The 13,063-nt window shown below is 45.8% G+C and overlaps 1 pseudogene; it reads left to right on the forward strand.

Annotated features, from left to right (window-relative positions):
* The first annotated feature begins 5,575 nt into the window (after positions 1-5,575).
* On the forward strand, positions 5,576-9,189 carry LOC139832681 (uncharacterized; annotated as a pseudogene).
* The last annotated feature ends 3,874 nt before the right edge of the window (positions 9,190-13,063 follow it).

Consider the following 13,063-nt stretch of genomic DNA (forward strand, 5'->3'; position numbering starts at 1 on the left):
GGATGATCAAGTTTGTACTCGTAAAAAAATATTTGGAAAAAGAAATATTTCCCATGATCTCCAGGAAAAAATAAAATAAAATTATGAAGTGAATAGTATGGGGAGTTTCGAGTTTACTTTTTTTTACCTAGAATACAATGAAAGTAATTCAAGTGAAATTTTGTATACAAGTACAATACCTGATCATCTTTGATTTAAAATAAAATTCAAAATTTTGGACCTTTTTTAAATAATTTTGTTATTATTCTAAGTATGGAGGTTTGTACCATCCGAGAGCTCCTATACATTTCCCCAACAATTATGAACTATTAAAGACAAGGTACCTTATCGGCTTTTATTATATCTCCTTAAGCACATCCTGCGACATACTCCCTCAGTTCCACTAAAAGTGTCTGAAATTTATTAAAATTTAGATGTATCTATATGTTTTTAGTGTCTAGATACATTCGAATTAGGTTAAATCTTAGACACTTTTAATGAAACGGGGGGAGTACATATCGGCCACCTTTGTTCTTACTTTTGCAAAATGGATGCATGTATGCCATGACCTGAGCATGGATAATGTAAGGCTCCATGAGCCGAGCATCATCAATTTGGAAAGTCATTACTCATTTTCCAACATCGAAGCTTCGGTGAAGCTGTTCAAGGTGGAACCTGGAGAGCTCTATCCGGTTGGAAAAGGAGGTCTTGACACGGAAAGTGCATTTGACATATAAGCACTAGTGCTTCTGATTTTAAAAAATTATATTTTTTTACATTCTAAAAAATTGAAATTAAATACCCACATGCATGCAAACATTTCGAAGGTACGTAGAAATTTTGGAAAAAAATATGTTTTATTTTGGGCTATAAAAAGATAAATTTTTGACCAATATCTACCCTTTACGTAGCTACAAATTTATTTTTTCCTATAGCTCAAAATACAATGCAATTTCTACTAAAACTTTATATGAGTATTTTGGTCATGTTTATGTATTAATGGAATAGATGTGACAATGTGTTTTAAAACACAAATATACAATTTATAATATTTTAAAAACTGGAAGCACTAGTGGTAATGTGCACCAAATCTTCTTCGCTCTTGATACCGAAATGACGACCTTCTTCCACTCTCCTACCGGAGGAGGTTTACGCGAATCTTCTCCTCAGCGATGCGCTACCACCACCAAACTAGGAAGTAGATGGTACGTGCCACACTGCCAACTATCCAGATTCTCCGAGTTCCAACTGCAATGTTCTCCACTTCTCCAGCGTTGTCGGTCGCGTCGTGCTCGATCCATTCCGTTGCTTTGAGTTTGAGGGTCTGTTTGGTTCCCAGCCACACTTTGCCAAGTCTAACTTTGACAAGTGTGGCAGCCATAAAAGTGTGGCTAGGATTTTGGAAGCCACAAAGTGTGGCAAAAGTTACTCTATGATAAGTGGGCCATATCGATAGTGAAGTGTGGCAGCTCTAAAGTGTGGCAAGAACCAAACACATACCAAATTGCCAAACTTTGGTTTGGCAAAGCGTGGCTGGAAACCAAACAGGCCCTGAGTTTCAGATGTTTTGCGACGGCCAACCTGACGGAGGGGATGGACCAGCGCCCCCTGCTGAGTCGATGTCGCCAAGGAGAAAGAACCGATGGCGAGCGCCAAAGCTAGGCACTGTTAATATCGGGACGTGCCGTGTACACTCTCCCGGCCGGGTTCAGACTTGAGGGGCGCGTTTGGTTGGTTGGGTGGCCCTGGCTTGCATCGGCCCAACAACAACGGCCCGTTTGGTTGCGTGGAAGCCCTTCGTTGTGGTCCAACCGATTCTAAAAGCACCCATTGGACACGTCCTGGAGGAACGCCCAAATCAGCAGTTCCCAGTGTACCTGTCCTATTGTCGTTCGATTTTGCACACCCTTGTGCAACGGTTGCACGCGTGGAAAAGCTCGGGAGACACCGCGTTGTCTTGGTCCTCGCTCCCCACTTCCAGTCACCCCGGTTCGCACCTTTTCTCCCCATTTAACTCTCTCATTGACACACAGAGCGTTGTCGCATCAACCGCCGCCCATGGCCCCCTCGCCTCCTCCACCTCCTTCCGCTGCAACGCCGATGGATCCAGTTGTCCGACCGACGGTAACGAGGTCCAACGAGGCGCTCCTTCGCATCGTCCGCGAATACGAGGCCGGCGGCCGCGATTCAGCGGCGCAGATCAACACCGGTCGCGTACTGGTGTTGACTCGGCCGTCGCCGGTCGTGACCAGGCCAGCCGACATGGAAACTCGCAGGGCGGCCATGGCCGCTCTTCACGCCGCCGGGATTCCATCGGAGGATCCCTCGGCTCCGGGGGTTTCTAGCCATGCCCCTAGGGTTTCCGTTGGTGAGGGCGGCGGCAATGGCGGCATGTGCAGCGGGCTCCACCAGGGAGATGGAGCCCCCTCCGGGGTTTGCGTCGACTGCGATGCACGCGCTGATGCCATGGGGCATGCCACGGCCGACTGCTTCGAATGGCGCGTCGAACTTCGCGCCGCTGCCATTCGGCCGACCACGTGCTCGTCGGCAGCCGACAGATCCCTCAGCGCCCCGCTTCCCCACCGTGGCTCTCGCGCCCTACTAGCCGACCAGTGCTCCTACTCCTGTTCCGCCTCCACCTCCACCTGGACATCCTCGAGGACATGACGGCGCCGGTGCACTGCCTCCTCCTCAGTCGGGGCCGCTTTCACTCCAACCCATCGTAAGCACTACCAATACCTCCCTATCTGATAGATGCTAATGTAGATGTGTTCGATGACATTGTAGATCAGATTGTTGTCCAGCTGCTCCGATTGATGTGCATGTAGATATGATTTGTGTCAATGTGCGCTGCATGTGAAGTGTTAAGCGCTGCATGTCATGGACATGACAATGTATCAAGTCCATGATGGAGCTTACCCCATCATGGAGCTTGATATTGGCAAGTCCATGATGGAGCTTAACATTGGCATGCTCCATTCATGAACTTGGCAATGTCAAATCTATGACGTTTCTTCACATTGCCATGCTTCATCATGGACTTGACAATGTCATGTCCATGACAGTGCTTGACATTGGTATTGGCATGACGATCTTGTGATTGCCATGCCCATTATGGACTTGATCCCTGTCTTTGGTGCTAACAACGCAAGTATGGCTAACACTTTGCATTGTCATTGCATCTGCAGAACTGGCTCTTCCTGGAAACCTTCTCGGAAGGGCCCATGCTGGACGCAATAGACATAGTCGTCCGGGTGCAGGTTCGTGACCCCAATGAAGGGTTCATGGAAGCGCACCGATAGATCACCGCGCCAAGGGTTCAACGCCGTCCATCCTATGATCTGGGGCACGGTCCGAGGGTGCGGGTGCCGGCGTTCTTCGTGCAGCTGCAGATCCACGACCTCATTGCCCTCGCCGTGCCGCCCTACATGGAGCCACACCCGATCAGGAAGTACAAGCTGAAGAACAATGGCCCACCGGTGAAGGTGTGCTTGTACATGGGCGAGCGCTACGAGTGGAAGGTGTAGCTCCAGTGGAGGGCCGAGCGCGTCGGCTTCATCAAGTCCTGGAGCGACTTCGCCGACATGGTTGCCCTCTGATACGCGTACAGCACGCGTCCGTTGGGAACCCCAAGAGGAAAGTGTGATGCGTACAGCGGCAAGTTTTCCCTCAGTAGGAACACTACAAGAAATATGCTAACTAATGACCTTTATCTTAAGGACCATGATAGTATTGGTCATATATTTACGACCATCTCCAGCCAGTTGGTTATAAGCCATATGGGAGAGTCCAATCCCTGTAGCATTATGACCTTCTCTATCAGGAAGGACATAATTTGCCTAGACCAGTTGGTCATAATATATACAGAAGTAATCCACGACCTTAATTCTAGACTATTACAACCAATTTAATTGGTCATGACCGCATGATCCAATAATAATGTCTTAAATTGTAATGTGTTGCCATGACTAAGCAGACACCTCAGCAATCTCGCCTATGTGTCACTGCCTATGTGTCTTTTTTTGCTTACGTGTCACTGCTTATGTGTCTTTTTTTTGCTTACGTGTCATGTGAGACCCTATTGACAGGCTATATGTACTTAATGGGCCAATGTTTTTTTTCACTGATTATTTTCTGGGCTGACATTATCCTCAACCGAATGGGCCAGCCCATACATGACAGCATAGGGAGGGTGGAATGGGCCAGCCCATACATGACAGCATAGGGATTTTATTTCACAAAAATATGTGCGCGGAGCGGGGACTCGAACCCACGACCTGGCGCATGGTGCTGTGTAGTCCTACCACTACGATAGGAAGGTGTGTTTGATGTTTCCTCGTAAGGTAGGGATAATATAGGTTCTTTCTAGATTGCCTTCTAACATGTAGGGTTCCTGTGACATGTAACGAGGAGAAAGAAATTCGAATCCCCATCTCGCCCCCGACTTCAAACCCACGACCCACGACCGGCGGCGGCGGGGGCGGCGGCGGTGGGCGTGGCATCGGGCGGCGGCGGGGGCGGCGGTGGTGGGCGTGGCATCGACTCGCTCGAGCTCTCGCCCCCGACTTCAAATCCATTGTCCGCCGCCCAACCTCCTCATCGCCATTGCCGACAGCACACACAGCGGAGGTCAGCCGCCGCTCCAATCCGCGGCTACGCGCCATCTCTCTCCCTCCCTCTCCTCATCGCCATTGCCGCCGCACTCCTCAAGGTGCTCCGCTGCTCCTCCTCTTCTCCCCGATGCTTCCGGTCAGCCTGGTTTCCACCTCTTCTGATTCTGCTGCTCGCTTTGATGCTGCAGGGGCTTCAGCGGCGGGAGGACTTCCCACGCCATCCGGCGGCCGCTCGCTCCTTCGCCCGTGCGGGCCGGCTTCCGCCGTGCCGGAGGTAACTGATTTCGCCTCCTCCTATATACGTGCTCTACTAGTTTTAGTTCGGGAGATTCTGTTTCTAGTTCGTGTTCGCGCAATAATCCGCCGGTTTTATCCTCCGCATTATGTTCGTCAATCGATTCCCAAGTTTCAGAGGCTTAATTCTGCAGTTACATGCTCCTGGACATGAAAAAAATGTGCTTTAGTTTAGTGGTTCTACAGTTACATGCGGGGCAGTGAAGACAATGTATATGTGCTTTAGTTTAGTGGTTCTAAACAGCAGACTCAAAAATTTATATGCTCAAGACAATGTATATGTGCTTTAGTTTAGTGGTTCTGCAATTACATGCTTAATTCTGCAGTTACGTGCTGCTCGTACCTGTCAGGTTTCTTCACTGCCCAATTGTTTAGATTTCAGCCCATGTTCTTTAGTTTAGTGGCCTAGCTAGCTTGTTTGGTAGGAGCTGCAGGTTATTTTGGGAAGTTGCATAGATGAATCATACTCATGTTTGCTGGTTGTGGTGCCAGTCTGTGAGCAAAATTATACTACCATGTCAGTGCAAGCTTAGCTACTGAAGTTTCTGGTTTGGTTTGATTCTTAGTATCTTCGATTGAATCCTAACAATTTTCTGGTCCTTTGCATGCAGATGGACAGAAGCTGGATTACAAAAGGAGTTAGAAGGCTTTCCTATGAACACCTAAGGGGAGTGGATGAGTTCATAGTGTTTGCTCGCAGAAATGCTGCGGGGGCTGCTGAAATTCTTTGCCCTTGCCCCAGCTGTAATAACCGTACTCGACAAACTCTACAAGATGTACAGTCTCATCTGCTGTTGCGTGGGATGGCAGCCACCTACGATAGGTGGATCCATCATGGGGAGCCTTTACATGCTGAACCTGGAGCTGAACCTGGACATCAACCTGATGCACACCATGCTGATGAAGGCGGCGAGCATCTAGAAGATGATCATGTTGTGCTAGAGAATTCTTTTAATTTGGTGGAGGAGGATGGGGATGAGGATGACAGGATCCCTGACCTGTTTAAGGATCTCTACGAGTCTGAACCACAAGGTGATGGACAGAATACAATCTATGCCGAGCTAATAGAGGAAGCGAAGCGGTCAGCTAGTGATGGTGGGACAATGTCCAGATTTGCTTTCACCGTGAAGTTACTCCATGTCAAGTCCTTCTACCGGATGAGCAACGCCGCCTTGAACGGAATACTCCATCTCTTGGCCATCCAATACCCCAAAAGCTCAATTCCCAAAAATTATGATGAAGCATTGAGTATCATCGGCAGATTGGGGCTTGGTTATGAATCAATCCATGTCTGCCCAAACAACTGTGTCTTGTTTCGGAAGACGTATGCCAAGCTTGACAAGTGCCCTAAATGTGATGCCTCTAGGTGGAAAGATGGGGATGGCAGGAAGCAGATACCGGAGAAGGTATTGAGGTACTTTCCAATTATTCCAAGGCTGCAAAGGATGTTTATTTCAAAGAAAAAATCTGAAGAAGTGCAATGGCACAAGCTGAAGCGGAAACCTGTGACTAATGAGCTTAGCCATCCAGCGGACGGAAAGGCATGGAAAGACTTTGACAGTCAACATAAAGACTTTGCCGCCGATGCGAGAAACATAAGACTCGGCCTTGCCACAGATGGCTTTAACCCCTTTGGCATGAGCAGGAAGTACAGCATGTGGCCAGTATTCATCGTGCCGTACAACCTGCCACCATGGGCATGTATGGATCAGTCCAACTTCATGATGGCTTTGCTGATCCCGGGTCCAGATTCTCCAGGAAAGGATTTTGATATCTTTATGGAGCCCCTCGTTGAAGATTTGTTCAAGCTATGGAATGGTGTGCAGACCTATGATGCCCTGAGTCCCGATAAGTTCAATCTGCGTCTTTGCGGTTATATGGTGCATCCATGATTTCCCGGCGCTGCACACTTTGTCGGGTAGGCTCACGGCTGGTTATCAAGCATGCGTGCGTTGTGACAAGGACCCGTGCTCCGAGAGAATAAGAAACAAGTTATGCTGGATAGGGAGCCGCCGTTTTCTTCCTCTGGACCATCGTTGGCGAAAAAGCAAAGGGTTCAATGGCAATACTGAACCACGTGACCCTCCGGCAGAGTTTACTAAAGAGGAGCTCAAGCAGCAACTTGACAAGGTGAAAGATGTCAGACCGGGAAAGAATCAAAAGAAAAGGAAGCGGGAGGAAGGTCAATGTTGGGACCGGAGGTCTATTCTGTGGGACCTCCCATACTGGGCAGATCTGAAGTTGAGGCACAATCTGGATGTAATGCACATTGAGAAAAACATATGTGACAATCTACTTGGGACATTTATGAACATCGACGGGAAGTCAAAGGACACACTTAACTCGAGACTTGATTTGGAAGATATGGGCATAAGGGAAGCTTTGCACCTACGGCCTGTTGATGGGGGAAAGTCGTTTGAGATGCCGGAAGCATGGTATACAATGACTAAAGAAGAAAAGATTGCATTTTGTGAGTTTATAAGAGCGGTGAGGTTTCCAGATGGGTATGCCGCTAACCTCGCAAAGTGCGTGTCTCCCGATGGATGCAAGCTCCAGGGGCTGAAAACCCATGATTGCCATATCCTCCTCCAAAGGATCTTACCGGCTGGACTCCGTGGAATAATGGATAAAGAAATATATGAAGCGGTCGCTGAGTTGGGAAATTTCTTTAAAGAGTTGTGCTCCAAAACACTGAAGCTGTCTGTTCTTGAAAGACTCGAAAAAGAAATCCCAATTATCCTCTGCAAACTTGAAAAGATCTTTCCACCAGCCTTCTTCACCGTGATGGTTCATTTGGCGGTTCATTTACCCAAAGAGGCAATTCTTAGAGGCCCCGTACAGTACGGCTGGATGTATCCCGTGGAAAGAAGGATGCTTACATTTAAGCGCTATGTGCGAAACACGGCCAGACCCGAGGGGTCAATTGCTGAGGCATATATTGTTGACGAGTGTCTGACTTTTTGCTCTCGGTACTTCGATGATCTGGAAACTAGATTTAATCGGCCAGGCATAAATATAGAGCGGGATGATTCGCATAGTGGTGATGTATCGGTTTTCAGCCATGGTGTCAAATTTCTTGGAGGGTCACAATACTTGGAGGCAGGGGATGACTACGAGAAGATGCATTGGTATGTGCTGAGAAGTTGCCTAGAGGTCCTACCGTATATCGAGTATGTCATCTATCTTGTGCACTCGTATTTTTTTCTTGGGCTGGAAGAAACCAATATTTTAATTAACAATATACATATTTGTTGGCATTGCAGGTTGTGCAAGAAGGAACTGGAGGAGCAAGATAGCCGCATCAATGTTCACAAGTGGCTTGCGAAGGGATTTGCTGGATGGTTTAAGAAACATGTGAGTATTTGCTACTGGACATGCACCTTAATTGTTAGTCCATTCCTCCTAGTACTCCTATTTTTAGCTACTGGACATGCTACTGGACATGCATCCTTTATTTCTTGCACTTGACATGCTACTGGATATGCACCCTGGTTTGTTTGTGCAGATTGGAAAATTGCACGAGGAAGATAAGGTGAGTGATGATCTCTTTGCTCTGGCATGCGCGCCGGATAAGAGAGTGAGGGTATATACTGCATGTGTTGTTGATGGTGTCCGCTACCACACCCTTGACCGTGAGAAAAATAGAAACACAAAGAATAGTGGAATTGTCACCGAGGGAGAACACGAAAATACCTTAATTGACTTCTACGGTCAGCTGAGAAGCATCATCAGGCTCCAATATAACTCCAGCGGAGGCGTCCATCGTTCGGTCGTCTTGTTCCGCTGTGATTGGTTTGATCTTGGCGGGAAGAAGAATAGCCGAGTCCGGGAGGATCGACACTTCAAAAGTATAAACACCGGAAGGTTCTGGTACAAGAATGATGCTTTTATCCTAACAACACAAGCAACAAAGGTCTTCTATCTTCCTGACACTGATTTGGGTGGCCATTGGCGAGTTGTGCAAAAATTCCAGCATAGACATTTGTGGACTGTGAAGGAAAGTGAAGTGGACAAGGGTCCCGGTGGTGGTTCGCTATCTTACCAAGATGATGACACACCGGAAGTTCCAGTGCTAACCCGAGAACCCACTGTGGAGACCAGATCGCAAAGGCGCCATGAACAAATGTTAGTTGATGCAGCGGTTGTGGAAAGAATGAGGAAAAGAAGGAAGGAGGTAGTGGATCTACAGGAAAGCGACGATGAAGTAGATCATACAGTACACCAATACTGTGATGATGATGAAGATAACAGGCCGTTCGACGATGATTAGTTTCAATTTGGATGTATGCTGTTAAAGATTTGTGTAAACTAGAAGTGAATGTTCAATTTGGATGTATGCTGTTAAAGATTGTGTAAACTAGAATTGAGCCAGATTGTGTGATCATGAATATTCCTGTTGATATTTGAATTTGGATGATCATGAATATTACTGTTGATAATTGAGCCAGATTGTGTGAACTAGAAGTGTTCTGATTGTGTGATTGTGTGATTTCTGTTGATAATTCAGCCTGTGATCTTGTGCTATCTGTCAAATATGTTATGCAAATGTGTAAACTAGAATTGAGCCAGATTGTGTGATCATGAATATTCCTGTTGATATTTGAATTTGGATGATCATGAATATTACTGTTGATAATTGAGCCAGATTGTGTGAACTAGAAGTGTTCTGATTGTGTGATTGTGTGATTTCTGTTGATAATTCAGCATGTGATCTTGTGCTATCTGTCAAATATGTTATGCAAAAAAGTTGTGAGACCTGGGAGTCGAACCCAATAGCTCAACTTAGTTTCCAGACTGTCTTGCCATTGTGCTACTGTAGTGATCTTGTTACCTTTGGATAACCCAAGTTTTTATAGTCTCTCCTTTGTCATCAGCTACAAGAATCTAAATCTCTGATTTGTTTGAAACAACAGAAACATGAAGCTATAAGTAGTACCATATTTGAAACAACACTGGATACCAGATTTCAAACAGTGGAGTAATAGTTCATAAACCATCCATATTTCATACCAGATTAAAGAAGTAGCATAAGTACTTCTTAATTTACAAAGGCATGCTAACAGCAACCATCCATCTTCACAAAAGCAGTCAAGCACTAACAGCAACCATCCATCTTCACAAAAGCAGCCAAGCACTAACAGCAACCATCCATCTTCACAAAATTTGGGGTCAATCCGACAAACCACCCAACAATTGCGGCCGTAACCTTGGTCATTTGCCTCGAAAGCCATGAAACTTCATAGACGATAGCTCATTTTGAGAACACCTTTTCCAAATACTTGCATTTCTTCAGGTTTATAATTTTTAATAGAAACTAGGTCACATACAATGACGCCACGCGAAGGTTTTACCATTTTTCGATTTTTTTGAATTACTTATGCCGTTTTCAAAATGTGGTCGAAACGGCCGGCGCTGCCGTCTTAGCTAGGGTTGGAACCTATCAAAACTAAAAGTGTATCTCCGATGAAATCACATGTTTTGAACCTAAAAATAATTTTTACCAAAAATAATGAGCAACAAATGAAGCACCTCCAGTTCAAGCTGTCTCGGTTTTCTGCTTGAATCGAGGCGGGGATTTGCCTTTTTTGCCGGGAGTGCCTAAAAAGGTTGGAGTTCTCAACAGTTGCTTAGTTCTACATAAAATAGGTCCTATTATTTAAATAAAATGTGTTGGCCCATTTCCGCGACATGTTATGGGTAGCTCCTTCATAAACCGCCGCATTTCTGATGCTTAGAAAATAGAAAATGGCTTTTTAATATGGTAAAGTCGAAAAGTTCGTGAGACGACATTTGTACTCCACGACAAGGGGCACACGTGTGCAAAATTTGGGGTCAATCCGACAAACCACCCAACAATTGCGGCCGTAACCTTGGTCATTTGCCTCGAAAGCCATGAAACTTCATAGACGATAGCTCATTTTGAGAACACCTTTTCCAAATACTTGCATTTCTTCAGGTTTATAATTTTTAATAGAAACTAGGTCACATACAATGACGCCACGCGAAGGTTTTACCATTTTTCGATTTTTTTTGAATTACTTATGCCGTTTTCAAAATGTGGTCGAAACGGCCGGCGCTGCCGTCTTAGCTAGGGTTGGAACCTATCAAAACTAAAAGTGTATCTCCGATGAAATCACATGTTTTGAACCTAAAAATAATTTTTACCAAAAATAATGAGCAACAAATGAAGCACCTCCAGTTCAACTGTCTCGGTTTTCTGCTTGAATCGGCGGGATTTGCCTTTTTTTGGGAGTGCCTAAAAAGGTTGGAGTTCTCAACAGTTGCTTAGTTCTACATAAAATAGGTCCTATTATTTAAATAAAATGTGTTGGCCCATTTCCGCGACATGTTATGGGTAGCTCCTTCATAAACCGCCGCCTTTCTGATGCTTAGAAAATAGAAAATGGCTTTTTAATATGGTAAAGTCGAAAAGTTCGTGAGACAACATTTGTACTCCACGACAAGGGGCACACGTGTGCAAAATTTGGGGTCAATCCGACAAACCATGCAACAGAAAATATCAAAATTATTTTGAATCCTTCTAAAATTTTCCAAAGTTGCAAACACTCTACTGAAATTTCCCTGAGCCAAAAATCTCCCGCCTTCCCCTCCCGCCTTCCCTCCCCAAAAAATTTCAGACAAAAAGAGAAAAAGGAAAAAAGACCAAAATGCCACACCAAAAGAGAAAAAGACAGAGGCGTTTTAGACAAATCCTCCTGGATCCCCGCGCCATCCAATTCCCCATCCCCATCCACTCCGCGCCCAATTCCCCTCCCCATCCACTCCGCGCCCAATTCCCCTCCCCATCCACTCCACTGACGGCGAAGGCGAGCGACGAGGAGACGGCCACGGGAGGACGACGGCGAAGGCGAGCGACGACGGGCGGGTAGCTGCGACGCCGACGACGAGCACAGGCGAGTTGATCTTCTCTTCTTCCATGCTAGGGTTAGGGTTTTGTGCTGCCATGGTTAGGGTTTTCTGCTGCCAAAAGTCTATCCCTTCCGCCACTCGCCCTTCCACCCCACCTTCGCCGCTATATAACCGCGCCCTCCCCGCCGCCTCCGCCGCCGGACACCAGCCCCCTCTTCCAAGATGTCGAAGCGAGGTAGAATTCCCCATTCTCCATCCCCAGCTTAGATGTTTTCCTTCTACTCTGGTTAGATCGCGCGGTGATGTGCTTCGATTTGGACTGCGCAGCTAGTGATCACGATCTGTATTTCTCGGATCGCGTCGTGAGGGTCCGTGGGTGGTCTTGTTTGGTCCGCTACTCGCTATGGGGTGGTGGACGCTTAGTATAATTTTAGGATTTTTGGTTTTGTTCTTGGTGCGGATTGGTGTTAGTATCATTCATCGGAGGTTAGATTGGGTGTAAAGGTACTTAGGAATGGAGTTTAGATCCACTCTAGGACCCTGGGAAGTAAACATATTTGTACCGATTATATGCTCTCATCCTTTGTTAGATGCCTGTTGATGTAGCTTCGCATCATCAAAATGGCCTGCACACTTCGTAGATGTTTATTAGTTGATATGTGGTACATGTTCTCTTCAGTATGGAAGTTATTGTGCGTGGTGCATGTTTACTAGTTCAATATGTAGTAAGTTAGTGTTCTGGTTTAAATTTTTATCTATTGAATGTTCTCTTCAGTTGAATGGTACATTTAGTTATTGCATCAGAATTGAATGAAGCATTCAGTTAGTTGCATCTCTCAGGCCAAGTATATGTATAAGTGTCTAACTAGAAATTGATCTTGTTCTTTTTTCATTTATATTGTTTAGCTGTGAAGTTGGCACTAATACATGTGTATATGGTCAGAGGTGGTAATGCAGTATTTGCTGAGTCCATTAAGTGTATATGTTCACATGTTGTGCTCTTTCAGTGCATTGTGCTACTGCTATCTGACCACATATTTATTGCAGGAGCCAGTCCAACCACTTGGAGATCAGCAATGACAAGGAACACGAGGAAGAAGCTGCCCGCAGGTATGCAAATTGTTCCTCGTGCATTGCTGCAAGTTATCTTTTTGTCTATGTGCTTAGTATAGCTTGTTTTGCTTATCTGCCATGTTTCTTACCTGGGAGTTGTCTTACTTGCTTTTGTATAGCCTCAACACATGCTGAATACTTGTTAGCTTTTAATTTGTTCACTAAGTTTTTATTTTCAGTATAGAAATCTGCCT

The sequence above is a fragment of the Lolium perenne genome, chromosome 6 (genome assembly GCF_019359855.2).
Source record: "Lolium perenne isolate Kyuss_39 chromosome 6, Kyuss_2.0, whole genome shotgun sequence".
NCBI lineage: Eukaryota > Viridiplantae > Streptophyta > Magnoliopsida > Poales > Poaceae > Lolium > Lolium perenne.